At 41.0% G+C, this 12,639-nt stretch overlaps 1 long non-coding RNA gene across 3 annotated transcripts in view; it reads right to left on the bottom strand.

Moving 5' to 3' along the window:
* Positions 1-12,639, bottom strand: part of LOC137640315 (uncharacterized) — a 57,896-nt gene that overhangs the window by 41,667 nt on the left and 3,590 nt on the right. For 2 of the 3 annotated variants that reach the window (XR_011044333.1, XR_011044332.1), the window contains exons 2-3: positions 12,307-12,503; positions 888-1,094 (exon numbers count right to left, since the gene is read on the bottom strand). This is a non-coding gene — a long non-coding RNA (uncharacterized lncRNA). The remainder of the gene's footprint in view (positions 1-887; positions 1,095-12,306; positions 12,504-12,639) is intronic. The other variant, XR_011044334.1, reaches the window with a different exon arrangement.

Here is a 12,639-nt window from a genome sequence, read left to right on the forward strand (position 1 = left end):
TTATCTTACAAAGCCAGATAGAAATAGTGCTCTTGGACACCTATTTTTTGTTCCACCTAGTGCAACCATTCTTCAAGACTGTACTAAAAGGACAATTTTTCTCTGAATACCACCTATGGGATAAATATATATATAAAAAAAATAAAGATATACCTTCAGCCCTCAGTTACTAACCTGATAAGTCTGTACAACTTCCCAATTTTCTTTGCCTATGCTAACGCAAGCTGAAAGACAGTCCAACGAATCGTAACCGTGTCTGATAACACATAGAGACAAACCAAGCTTCAGCCAAAAACATTTGTACGAGCTATGTTCCACTCTGATCCGCATGCAGTGGCCAAGAGTCCTCAAAGCTCATTAAGCGCATGGCTGTCTCATGAGCTTGACTGGTCCAAGTTCTTCAGTTTGAAGACCTGGCTCAAGGCCGATTGGTAGCTTTTTCCGGGAGAGACAGACAAGGTTCCCTCAGTCAAGGTAAACAACGAAGTCCACAACCTGAAGAATTGTTCCAACCAGGGACACTTCATCTGACACAAATCAAAGAACACTGCCCACTTTGTCAAGTACAAATTTGTGTAATAGGTTTTATTTAGCTTATAATCATTCCAGGAACAAAGAGGAGCTTGCTTAACATTTGCACAGAATAACTTCATAACAGTAATGCTACTACTGTACAGTAACATTAAAGGCACACCAATAATACCTGTAGTGAAAAGTCCTACCTCTTTTCTTTAGGTGTGTGTCCACGGACATACCAATTGCAGGATCAGGCAAAACAAACAGATTGATATTATTCAACAAGCAAGGTTTCCATAAAGTTAGTTTTTCACTACAAACCCATTTACCTTAAGTAACATATTTGTGTAGGGAATCTCCATCACACTCACCTGTAGTATCTGGAATTGAATGATTCATAAAGCGAATTCCACGAGTCTTGCATAAACGCAAGGGAGAGTCTTCCTTTCATCGTGCAACTTTGCAGTCTTCCCAGATGCTTCACTGAAATTCCTCTATTCTTGTGCCATGGGATTGGCATATTGGGTCAAAATCATTCCAGATATACCTCACCAATCATATCCCCTCCAAAAGGTGTCCTATAAACAAAAAGGTTTTGTTAGTTTCTTGCACTATATAAGAATTATATACCTTTTACACACCAAGGCATTTGTCAAGACCAAACCTAATCAAATGACCCCAAATAAACTATTATGCCAGGAATGAAAAGCATATGGTAACTTCAAATACTAAAAGATCACATTTTTATGATTAATACAAGAGAATCACCTCCCTCCATCTACGATGATAAATAAACCCTTAACAGGAAAATGTAAATCTAAACATACGATAGTAAATGTGAGCACATGAGAAAAGGGAATCAAATGAAATTTAGAATATTTTTAGAGAAATTTTGCCTTCTTAGCTAAACAAACCAAAGTCCTTTATATATTAAGTGATACTTCAGTTCAAGCGACTGACGTGACAGACTTCAGCCATGTTTCAGCTTTCGCTGCATTTCCACCTTCTTCAGTAAAGGATGATAGTTTGTATTATCATGTAGGAACAATTATAAATTTAGGCTATATAGCCTGGAGCTGAAGCCCTGCGAGGACAATCAAATTGTACCCAGGTATTCTAAAAGGAGAAGTCGGTAATGAAGAGTAATAAGAAATTTTTCGGTTAGGGATAGAATATTCTCACCAATACTGTACTGTATTCATGAAATTTAGGAACATCATGCTAATACTATCAAGCCCCGATTGATGCTAAAATCCCATTGGGAAAACCATAAGACTGTTGAAAATTATGGAGACAACCACTTGTAATAAATAACCTCATGAGCAAAGACAGCAATTGGATAACTAGACTGACACACAAAAATCACAACTGCTAATATCACTGGATGAAACCCCATACAAATACTGCCAGCATAAAGGACCTTCTTTCTTTTCCTTTGGAGTGTGACAAAGAATCTCCTGATTGCAAGATATTGCAAAATTGATGGACATGGTTCAACAAAAAATAAAACATCTTTCCACTACAAACCTATCAATCATAAATACCCTTATTTCTGTGTACAAAATCTCATTCATAATCGCCCATAGTACCAGGAATTGAATGATTCATACACAAAATTTCATAACCCTTGTATAAATGCTGGCATAAAACTTTTATTCTATTATGCAACTTACTTCCTTCACAGATTCTCCATACCACTCTGTCCTTATCCATATTCCCCAAGTTGTCATGTGGGTCAAAGTCAGTTCAAAGACAGACCTCAGTTTCATCCCCTCCGGAGGTGTCCTAGCCTAAAACTCAGTTTTAGTGATCTTAAAACACTGCACATTAAATAACATTAAAAACTTAACATCCATCAAATACTTAATATGCCTATATCTATCAAAGACATATCTGGTCAAACAACCTTATATAAACCATCATGTCAAGAATAAAATGTATAGGACAATTTCACATGAGAGAAACTCCCAGCCCCCTGCCTTTACTACCTGCAATACCGATGGGTTCTTGAACAATGCAACAGACAAGGTAATTTGCCAGACAGCAAAGAGCTTTTATCTTCGCAAGGCAAACTTATCCCGACAAGCCTGACCATACAAGTCACATGCTTTTTTTCCCCACGGGGCAAACTCATCCCCTGACAATCCTAACCAAACAAGTTACATGTTCACTCGATTGTCTCACAAAGCTAGATAGAAATGGATTTTAATTATAAAATGAAATTTTATTGCATACTTACCGAACAATTATATAGCTGTAGGTTCCCTACGACGGCAGACAATAGATTCAAAATTACCGCAGTGGCGCCGCCATCACTGACGTAGGTGACGTCATCTCCCTCCACTCGGGGGAGCTTTAGGTACAACTGCCCAGGTAACAACAATTCGTTCTGCCCAGCCATCCGCTAGTGGGGAGGAGGGAGGGCTTTAATTAATAATTGTTCGGTAAGTATGCAATAAAATTTCATTTTATAATGAAAATCCATTTTTATTGCAGTGTCTTACCTAACAATTATATAACTGATTACCCATTGAAAGAATAGGGGGGGGGGGACTTTGGAAAAAAGTTTTACTTCAACAATAACATATGATTATTGAAAATAAAGTAAGCTCAAAAGCACTGTTAGTGCCTGTTGTACCTTACCTTGTAAGAGAGCTACTGCAGGAGAATACTGCCTCAGGTCAGTGCTCATCTTACATAGTAGAGGACTTGGAATATGACCAATGGGTGCCTCTACATGAAGTGGAAAATCCTCGTAGTCATGGTGTTTACCACTGACTTAATGAAGTTACAATAAAATATTGCCCTTGCCCTGGGCTGAGACCAGAAAATAACCAACATGAAACAACTGTCACCTACACCGAAATAAAAACCTTTACCCACCAAAACTAACACTAAAATGACTGGTGAGTACTCCAGGTACATTGTACCCCCAGACTTCCCTTTAACTCGTCAACCTTGATACAAGGCGAAACATATGTTAATAGAGGGAGAAACCACCTATGTCGTTCCTCCCAACACCATGCCAGCTACCGAAAGCGGACCGAGTGACTTACAATCCTCAAACACTGTCTCGATTCCTTTCAAATAATGCGTCGCAAACACTGATTTAGACATCCAATAGGTACTACGCATGATAGCGGATAGCGACAAGTTGTGTCGAAAAGCAAGAGAAGTCGCTACCGGTCGAACTGCGTGTGCTTTCACTCTCAATAAAGGAAACACTGCGTCATTAGCTTGAGAATGTGCTTCCACAGTTAATTCTCTCAGAAAAAAGGAAATAGCATTTTTCGAGAGGGGATGAGGGGGATTTTTAACAGAGCACCATAAACGATTCGACTGACCTCCAATTTTCTCTGTTCTGCGTATGTAATATCTTAACGCCCATACAGGACATAAGAGCCGTTCTTCTTCTTCCTGGCCTATCAAGTCTGTCAGGTTTTTTAGAACAAAGTTACGTGGCCACGGATTAGAAGGATTTTCATTTTTCGCAAGAAAATTGAGTTCTAAAGAGCAGACTGCATCGCCTTGAGAAAATCCCACTTTTTTGTCCATTGCGTGTAACTCGCTGACTCTTCTAGCTGATGCCAATGCAGCTAAGAATGACGTCTTCTTGGTGAGATTCCTCATAGACGAAGAAAGTAACGGTTCGAAGGGAGGACCTGAAAGCCGTTAAAGAACTACCGTATTTCCCGTGTCATAAGATGCACCTTTTTTCACGAAAAATTACCCCCAAAATCACCCTGCATCTTAACACTAAGAAAAAGTTGTAGAGAGGAGTTTGACACACCTCAAACACCAAACTATTGACTTAAAAGCACTCAAACTTACGAGAGATAGAACATAAACCTACAATTATCATTCATATAATATAAATTCATTGATTTTTATATTACACTTCATTTAATGAAGTACAGTAGCAAATTATTATTATTTTTTTTTTTTTTGGTAATCAGCTGATGACTGGCTAACCCCCCTTCCACAAGTAAACATGCCAACTAGTGGTCTCGTAGCAGACGACATACTATGACATACTGTAGTTGTTTATTGAGTATATATCTATTTTCTCATATTTTGTTGAATTATTGTAATAAAGCAATATATTGAAAATGACTTTGTTGCCCGAGTCCCGAAATAATACAGACAGACAGTTGCTGAATACGTCCTTGGAAAAAAAAACTTCTGTTAGTTGAGTGCAGTATTACTAAGTTAGCAGAAAAGTAACTAGACCCAGAATCTACATAAACAGTAGCGAAAGTATTCCACCTAAAAGAATTTATAGATTTCTATAATCAATAACTACATTTTGTGTGAATATTTATAGGTTATAAGAGGAATTTTGGAAATATCACTAGAATTTTACATCTTTACCAAAATTTTATAAAGAACCTTTGGCAACGCTGCTTTCATGTAAACAACACTTGAAACTTTAAGCACATGAGTAAACGTGTAGTTGTGGTGGAAACTACGACTGATTTAGTTGTTTCTTATAAGAATATCTAATAGAATTGGGATAATCGGCATATAGCTAATAAATATTAACTTGAACATTTCATAATACACCCAAAATAAGAAAAGTTACTGTGCCAGATAATAATCACGCAAGAGTCGCTAACCATGGATTTCTGCTAAGAAGTTTTTAAAATCTTCATTTTTTTTTTCTAAAACTGCTTTCCCAATTAAAAGGTGCATCTTACCACTTGTAGCGTCTTATCACACGGGAAATACGGTATATCGAGATTCCATGCTATCGAGCCCTTTGACGATTTGCAAGTCTCGAACGATTTAATTAGATCGGAAAGATCACTATTCGTGGATAGGTCTAATCCTCTGTGTTTGAAGACTGAAGCCAACATCGCTGCTCTGTATCCCTTAATAGTCGAAGACGCTAAACTCTTAACGTCGCTTAAAAAAAAGAAGGAAATCAGCTATTTCGTTCACAGATGTTTCAGAAGAAGAGACTTAAGTCTGTCTACACCATCATCGAAACACTCCCCATTTAGACTGATATAGTCTGTTAGAAGAAACTCGTCTACAGTTTGCGATAGCTTCTGCAGCTCGTTTCGAAAAACCTTTCGCTCGGACGAGACTCCTGACAGTCTGTATCCTGTCAGTGCCAGAGCGGATAATCCTTGGTGGAATCTTTCAAAGTGAGGTTGTCTTAAGTAGACATTTCTTTAACGGAAGCAGTCTGGGGAAGTCTACGAGCAAGTCGAGGAGATCTGGAAACCATTCTTTTCTTGGCCAGAATGGAGCGACTAGTGTTAGAGAAGCATTTTTGTGGAATGTCACTTTGTTCAGCACCTGTCATATTAGGTCGAACGGGGAAAAAGCGTACGCTTTCAGGCCCGACCAGTCTAGTAACATTGCATCGACCGACCATGCAAGAGGAACAAAACAGCGGAAGACGATTGTTCTTCGAGGTTGCGAAGAGATCTATCATCGGTTTTCCCCAAAGTTTCCACAGGTCTAAGCAGACTTTTGCATCGAGAGGCCATTCTAACGGCAGTACTTGATGACGGCGACTTAGTCCGTCCGCCAACACATTCATTTTCCCTTGAACAAATCGAGGGATCAATGTAACCTGATATTTCTATGCCCAAAGAAGCAGATCTTTTGCAAGGTTGTAGAGGGTGAAGGAGCGCATTCCCCCTTGTTTCCTGATGTAGGAAAGTGCCGTTGAGTTGTCTCCGTGAACAGCTACCACCTGTCCCGTCACGAGATGAGAGAATGCCTGAAGTCCCAGGAACACTGCTAATAGCTCCCTCACGTTGATATGAAGAGATCGCTGCGATTCCGACCATTCCCCCGATGTTTCGTTCTTCCCCAACAGGGCTCCCCAACCTACGTCGGAGGCGTCTGAAAAGCACTGTAGGGTTGGGTGGAGCGGATGAAGGTAAAGACCTTCTACCAGTCTTGGTTTTGAAAGCCACCACGCTAAGTCATCCTTGATTCCGTCTGGAATCGGGAATATTGCCGAGTCCGGTTGAGTCTTTCTGCACCATGAAGCTTTCAGGAAGAATTGCAGGGGCCTCATGTGCAGCCTTCCGAGTTTGACAAACTGTTCCACCGAAGTTAGTGTTCCTAACAGACTGGTCCAATGGTTGGCAGAACAGGACTTCCGGTCCAGGCAATCCTGAACTATCTCCAGACTCGACTCGACTCTTTGGTGACAGACAAGCCCGAAAAACTCGAGAGTTCAGAGTCATCCCCAAATAGTGAATGTCCTGAGAAGGAATTAGCCGAGATTTCTCCTCGTTTGTAAGAAGGCTTAACGAGTGAGTTAATGAAAGAGTCCTCTTGAGATCCTTCATGCACTGACTTTCCGAAGAGGAGCGGAGAAGCCAGTCGTCTAGGTAGAGTGACACTCTGATGCCTAGGAGGTGTAACCACTTTCCCAGAGGAGACAACACTCGCATAAATACTTGCGGTGCTGTCGAGAGGCCGAAGCAAAGAGCTCGAAACTGGTAGATCTTGCCCATGAACACAAACCGAAGATATTTCCTGGAGTTCTGATGAATCAGAATGTGGAAATATGCGTCCTGCATGTCCAGGGATACCATCCAGTCCCCTTGACGAAGGGATTCCAACACTGAAAGAGTCTTTTCCATATTGAATTTGGTCTTCTGGACGAACAAATTCAGTGCGCTTACATCCAGTACGGTCCTCCAGTCCCCCGACGACTTGGGGACTACGAACAGACGATTGTAAAACCCCGGGGATGTCATGTCGCTTATCTCCTCTATTACCGCCTTCCGTACGAGAATGTCTATTTCTCGAGTTAAGGCTTCCCTCAGCTTGGCGAGTAGGCGGGTAATGTGATGGGAACATTGGATAAAGGCGGAGTGTCTTTGAAAGGAATGGAGTAACTGAAAGAGGACTTGTGTCACCCAGGGCTCTGCCCCTCCGCGACTCCATTCCTCCCAAAAAAAGGCTCAACCTGCCCCCTACTGGTGCATGAAGGATTGAAGGATCACTTAGATGATTTTGTGTCAGATTTAGTCGAGGACTTGGTTGGGTGTCGTAAATTAAATCGAGGCCTGACGAACGGTCTAGACCTACCCCCTCGAAAGGGTTTCTTCTGCAAAGGTGAAACCGAGGTGGTAGTCGCCACAGTCGAGGGTTTAATCCGCTTAGAAGACTGTGCAAGCAAGTCATTAGCAGACTTCTTCTCTAATGCGGAAAGAATCTTGGTCACTATCTCTTCTGGAAACAGATGATCCTTGTCCAGAGGAGAAAACAAAAGGGCGGACTTCCGAGACAAAGCGACTCCTTTCGAAACAAACGAACACCAGAGCTGTCTTTTCTTGAGAGTCCCGAATGCAAAGAGAGAAGACAGTTCATCGCAACCATCCCGAATTGATTTGTCGGCACATGACAAAACCCCAAGCCAGTCCGATGCCAGGTCTTCCTGAAGAGTAGAGCAATCCTCTATTTTCGTAGCGAGAGCTCCGATCGTCCAGTCCAAGAAACCCATAATTTCTAAAACCTTGAAAACATTCTTTACCAAATGGTCTAACTTAGGCGATGTAAAGAATATTTCAGCTGCTGCACATACGTATCTCCTATTTGCATCCACCAAGCCAGAGAAGTCCCCCTGAGAGGAGGCAGACACTCCCATAGAAGGGGCTTCCCCGGTTACATAGAACCTATACCTCTTCTTAATAAGTTTCTACGGAGGATAGGCGAAAGTTGCTTTCCCAAGATCTCTCTTGACCTTCAACCAATCTTCTATATCACGAAGCGAATGTTTAGCAGCCTTGGAAAGAACGAGCTTCGGGAGAAGAGAATCGACATTCTTCCTTCTCATCAGAAAAATAGAAGCAGGCGACCTGGGAGCAGCTGCTACGAAGTAATCCGGATACATGTCGAGAAGGTAGTGTAAAAGCTTCGAATAACACGAAAGAGGAATAGTGTCTGTTTCTAAATCCTCCTCGTCATCCCACGAAATAGGCGATAGAGACTGTTCTTGATTCGACTCATTGTTCTTCGTACCTTGCTTAATTTCTTTCATCCAGTTCATCAGTTCTTGCAACTGTCGACGTAACGGAACTAAACTCTCTTCTTCTAGTGTTGAAGTCGAAGCAACTGGAGTCGTGGATTTCAACACGATCGTCACCGGAGGTGTCGCATGCGAAGTCGAAGGACAAGGTTCGACAGTTTGAAGAGTCGAAAATCTTGATGAACTTAGAATCGGTCGTTCCACAACCGAGTCGAAGGCAGCAGTCGCTATCATAAGAATACGAGGCGAAGTTCACGTAGCTACACTGCACGACGGGCGAACAATATCTACTTCCTTGGTTCTTTTCACAGAAGGCGAAGAGAAAACTTCTTCATTCGAACGTCTCTTCAACGGACGTGAAACTGAAGAATTACGCCACTTACGACGTCTAGCCGAAGCCGAATCACTCGACTTACGACGTCTAACTGGAGTCAAATCACTTGACTGTCGATAACTGATCACCTAACAACACACCTTTCCAATGGTGTTTCGTCGAATCCTGCTGTCGCACCACAGGATCGACTGAGGAAGCGACTGTCTGTGGGCAAACCCCGACAGTCTCCCTTGGATCTCCAGTATGTCTTCTCCCCGAGGCAGAGGAGCGGGACAGTGACCTTCGTCTAGGAGAACTATCGGGACAAACAGCCACCCCGTCCGAATGCACTGAACTGACACTTTTCACTTCACTAGAAGTTTTTCCTAAGAAAGACTTTACAGATAATCCTAACTGTATTACAGTATTACCTAAAACATCAAATTTCTTTTCAAATTTAGATTCGAGACTGGCAATGGTGTCGGGAGAAACTCCACGGGAAGTTGGCAAAGTAGATACAGGAACAGGAGAAGGAGGACTCAAGATAAGAGACGTAACAAGAGGGGAAGGAGAAGGAATAGGAACAGGTGCCTCGATAGACGAAACAGAAGAGGCTAAACTAGACTTATTTTCAGCTCTACGAGCCGCCTTCCTCTTCCTATCCTTAATTACTTTCCCCGAGTGAGAAACAAAAACTTTCCACTGTTGTTCACTCCAATTCTTGCATTCATCACAGGTCAGTTCTTTAGAGCACTCACAACCTCTACACTTAATGCACTTAGTGTGCAAATCATAAATTAATTTAACTAGCCTAGTTTTGCACCCTCTGGCGGAAAACCTAACTACTGAAGGACTAGAGTCCGACATGATGGTATGACCACAAAATTGTAGAAAAGAAAACAGATTCAATCCTACAACACGGAGTTTGAATACTTCAGCGAAATTGAAGAGATAATGCTCCCCAACCAATGAAGAAAAAAGTCTGCACCGACCACCGATGTTCACCAGAAGCCGGCAGAGAACGAACTGTTGTTACCTGGAGAGTTGTACCTATAGCTCACCCGAGTGGAGGGAGATGACGTCACCTACGTCAGCGATGGTGGCGCCACCGCGGTAATTTTGAATCTATTGTCTGCCGTCGTAGGGAACCTACAGCTATATAATTGTTCAGTAAGACACTGCAATAAAAACAATGATTTAGGACACCTCTTTCTTGTTCCAGCTGGTGCAATCAGTCTTCAAGACTCCATACGGAAATGTCTATTTCTATCCAAACAGCAACTCTGGGACAAATAGAAACAAGACATACCTCCTGCCCTCAGTGGCTGACCTTATGAGAAAGGTTGTAAAGCTCCCCCATTCTCTTTGCTTATGCTAAGGAACCTGCAACTGTCTTATGCGTCACACCCATGTCTGATGACACCGAGCCTCTATGAGCTTAAGCCAAAACCCTTTGTAAGAGTCAAGTACCACTCTCGACCCAGAGTTCACAAAGTGGCCAAGACTCCACAAGAGTATGACAAGTCCAAGCTCTTTAGTTTGAAGACCTGGCACAAGGCCGATTGGTAGCTTTTTCCGAAAAGATCAAGACAATTTTCCCTCAGCCAAGGTAAACAAGAAAGGCTAAAACCTGTTGAAGATCTGCTCCAATCAAACATCTTATCTAAGTCTCAAATCAAAGAACACTGCATACTTTGCCAAGTGCAAATTGGCTAAGTAGTTTTTATATGGCTCATATTTAATAATTTCAAGAGCAAACACAACAAGGGATTTGCTTAACATTTGAATAGAATAACTTCACTACAGTAATGCTATCATTAGAGGCAAACCTATATGAATACCTGAAGTGGAATGTCCTACTTTTTTTTTATTAAAGTGTGTCTACAGATCTGCTGATTACAGGATTAGGCAAACATACCGATGGATATTACTCAACAAGCATCGTTTCCTTGTATCAAATCACTCGACACTATAAACCAATCATAAATTGCCTTATTTCTGTATACAGTACTAAATCTCGATCACACTCACCTGTTGCAACAGGAATTGAATGATTCTTATTGCAAATTCCTGACCTTTGTATAAACGCAGGTATTAACCTACATTCTATATTGCAAGTTTACATTCTTCACAATCTCTCCACATCACTCTCCATGTTCCATGAGTTGCCATATTGGGTCAAAATCTGTTCAAAGAAAGACTTCATCAATCTCATCCCTCCAAAATGATGTCGACTAAAAACAAAATCTTATTATACTACACATTAAATAAATATAAAATACTTATAAATACATCATATATACATATCTATGCCAGGCCTGGTCAAACAACCCTTTATAAACTATTATGCCAGGAATAAAGTGTATAGGACAATTTCACATGAGAAAAACCCCATCCCTGCTTTACTACCTGCAATACTGATGGGTTCTTGTGCAAGGTGACAGACAAGGCAATTTGCCTGACAGCAAAGAGCTTTTCCCTAAATCGCAAACTCATCGCCTCACAAGCCTTACCATACAAGCCATATGTTTACTGGATTGTATCCCAAAGCCGTAAATAAACAATGTTCTTTGACCCCACTTTCTTGTTCCAGCTAATGCATCCAGTGTTTTCAAGACTCGAGTTCCTGAAATGGTTATTTCTCTACAAATAGCACCTCTGTGCTCTCATGAAAAACAAAACCTCTCATTATGACTTCAACCAAAAGAACGTCAAGAAGGGAGGGGATTGAGAATGTTTAAAACCTGGCAATCCTCATATACAGGTTCTCTGCCTTCACTTTGAAATCTGGGACAAATATAAAGACATATATCACTCCCTCAGTGGCTGACCTGATAAGAAAGTCTGTAAAGATTGAATAATCTCTTTGCATATGCTTAGGCAAGCTGATCGACAGTCCTAAGTATTTTTGTTAAACACATACCTGACTACACACACTGGGACCTTTACAGAACTCCAGCCAAAAACCTGTGTACGAGTTTGTGCAGTGCCTACAACTCCTCAAAAGATTGGCCGTGCCACGAGGTTGACAGGTCCAAGTTTTCCTCAGCCAAGGTACACAAGGAAATACACAACCTGCCGAGTTTCTCCAACTAGACACACCCTATATATGAAACAAATCAAAGGGGACAGCCCAATTTTCCAAGTACAAATGAGTAAAATAGTTTTATTTAGCTTATATTTAATCATCCAGGCGCAAGGATAGAAAGGAGGACATTACTTAACATTTGCATAGAATGACTTTTTTACAGTAATGATACCGGCATTAGAGGCAACCCACAAGAATACCTGCGGTGAAAGGTGGTTCTACTTTTCTTTCAGTGTTCACGTATCTGCTGATTGCAGGATTAGAAAAACTTGCTCTAATGCATATTACTCAACAAGCAATGTTTCCTTAGAACATATAACACTTTTTCACTACAAACACATTGATAAGATGCCTTACTTCTGTGTACGAAATCTCAGTTATACTAACTAGTTGTACCAGCAGTTGAAGGACTCTCTTGAATGCATTAGTGCAGCCTTAAACCTTCATTCCATTGTGCAACTTTACATTCTTCACAGACTCTGCATATCACGGTGTTTATCCACGTCCCACGAGTCGTTCTATTGGGTTAAAGTCGGTCCAAAGAGAGGGCATTGGTTTCATCTCCTCCAAAAAGGTGTCCAGATCTAAAAGACAAATTTTTAGTTATCTTATAACACTAGGCATTAGATAAATATAAAAACTTTAAAAGATGTTACTGTTCTTAAAATATTTTATTTTGATTAATTATTTCTCATATACTATAGTTTATTCCTTTATTTC

The sequence above is a fragment of the Palaemon carinicauda genome, chromosome 4, assembly GCF_036898095.1.
Source record: "Palaemon carinicauda isolate YSFRI2023 chromosome 4, ASM3689809v2, whole genome shotgun sequence".
NCBI lineage: Eukaryota > Metazoa > Arthropoda > Malacostraca > Decapoda > Palaemonidae > Palaemon > Palaemon carinicauda.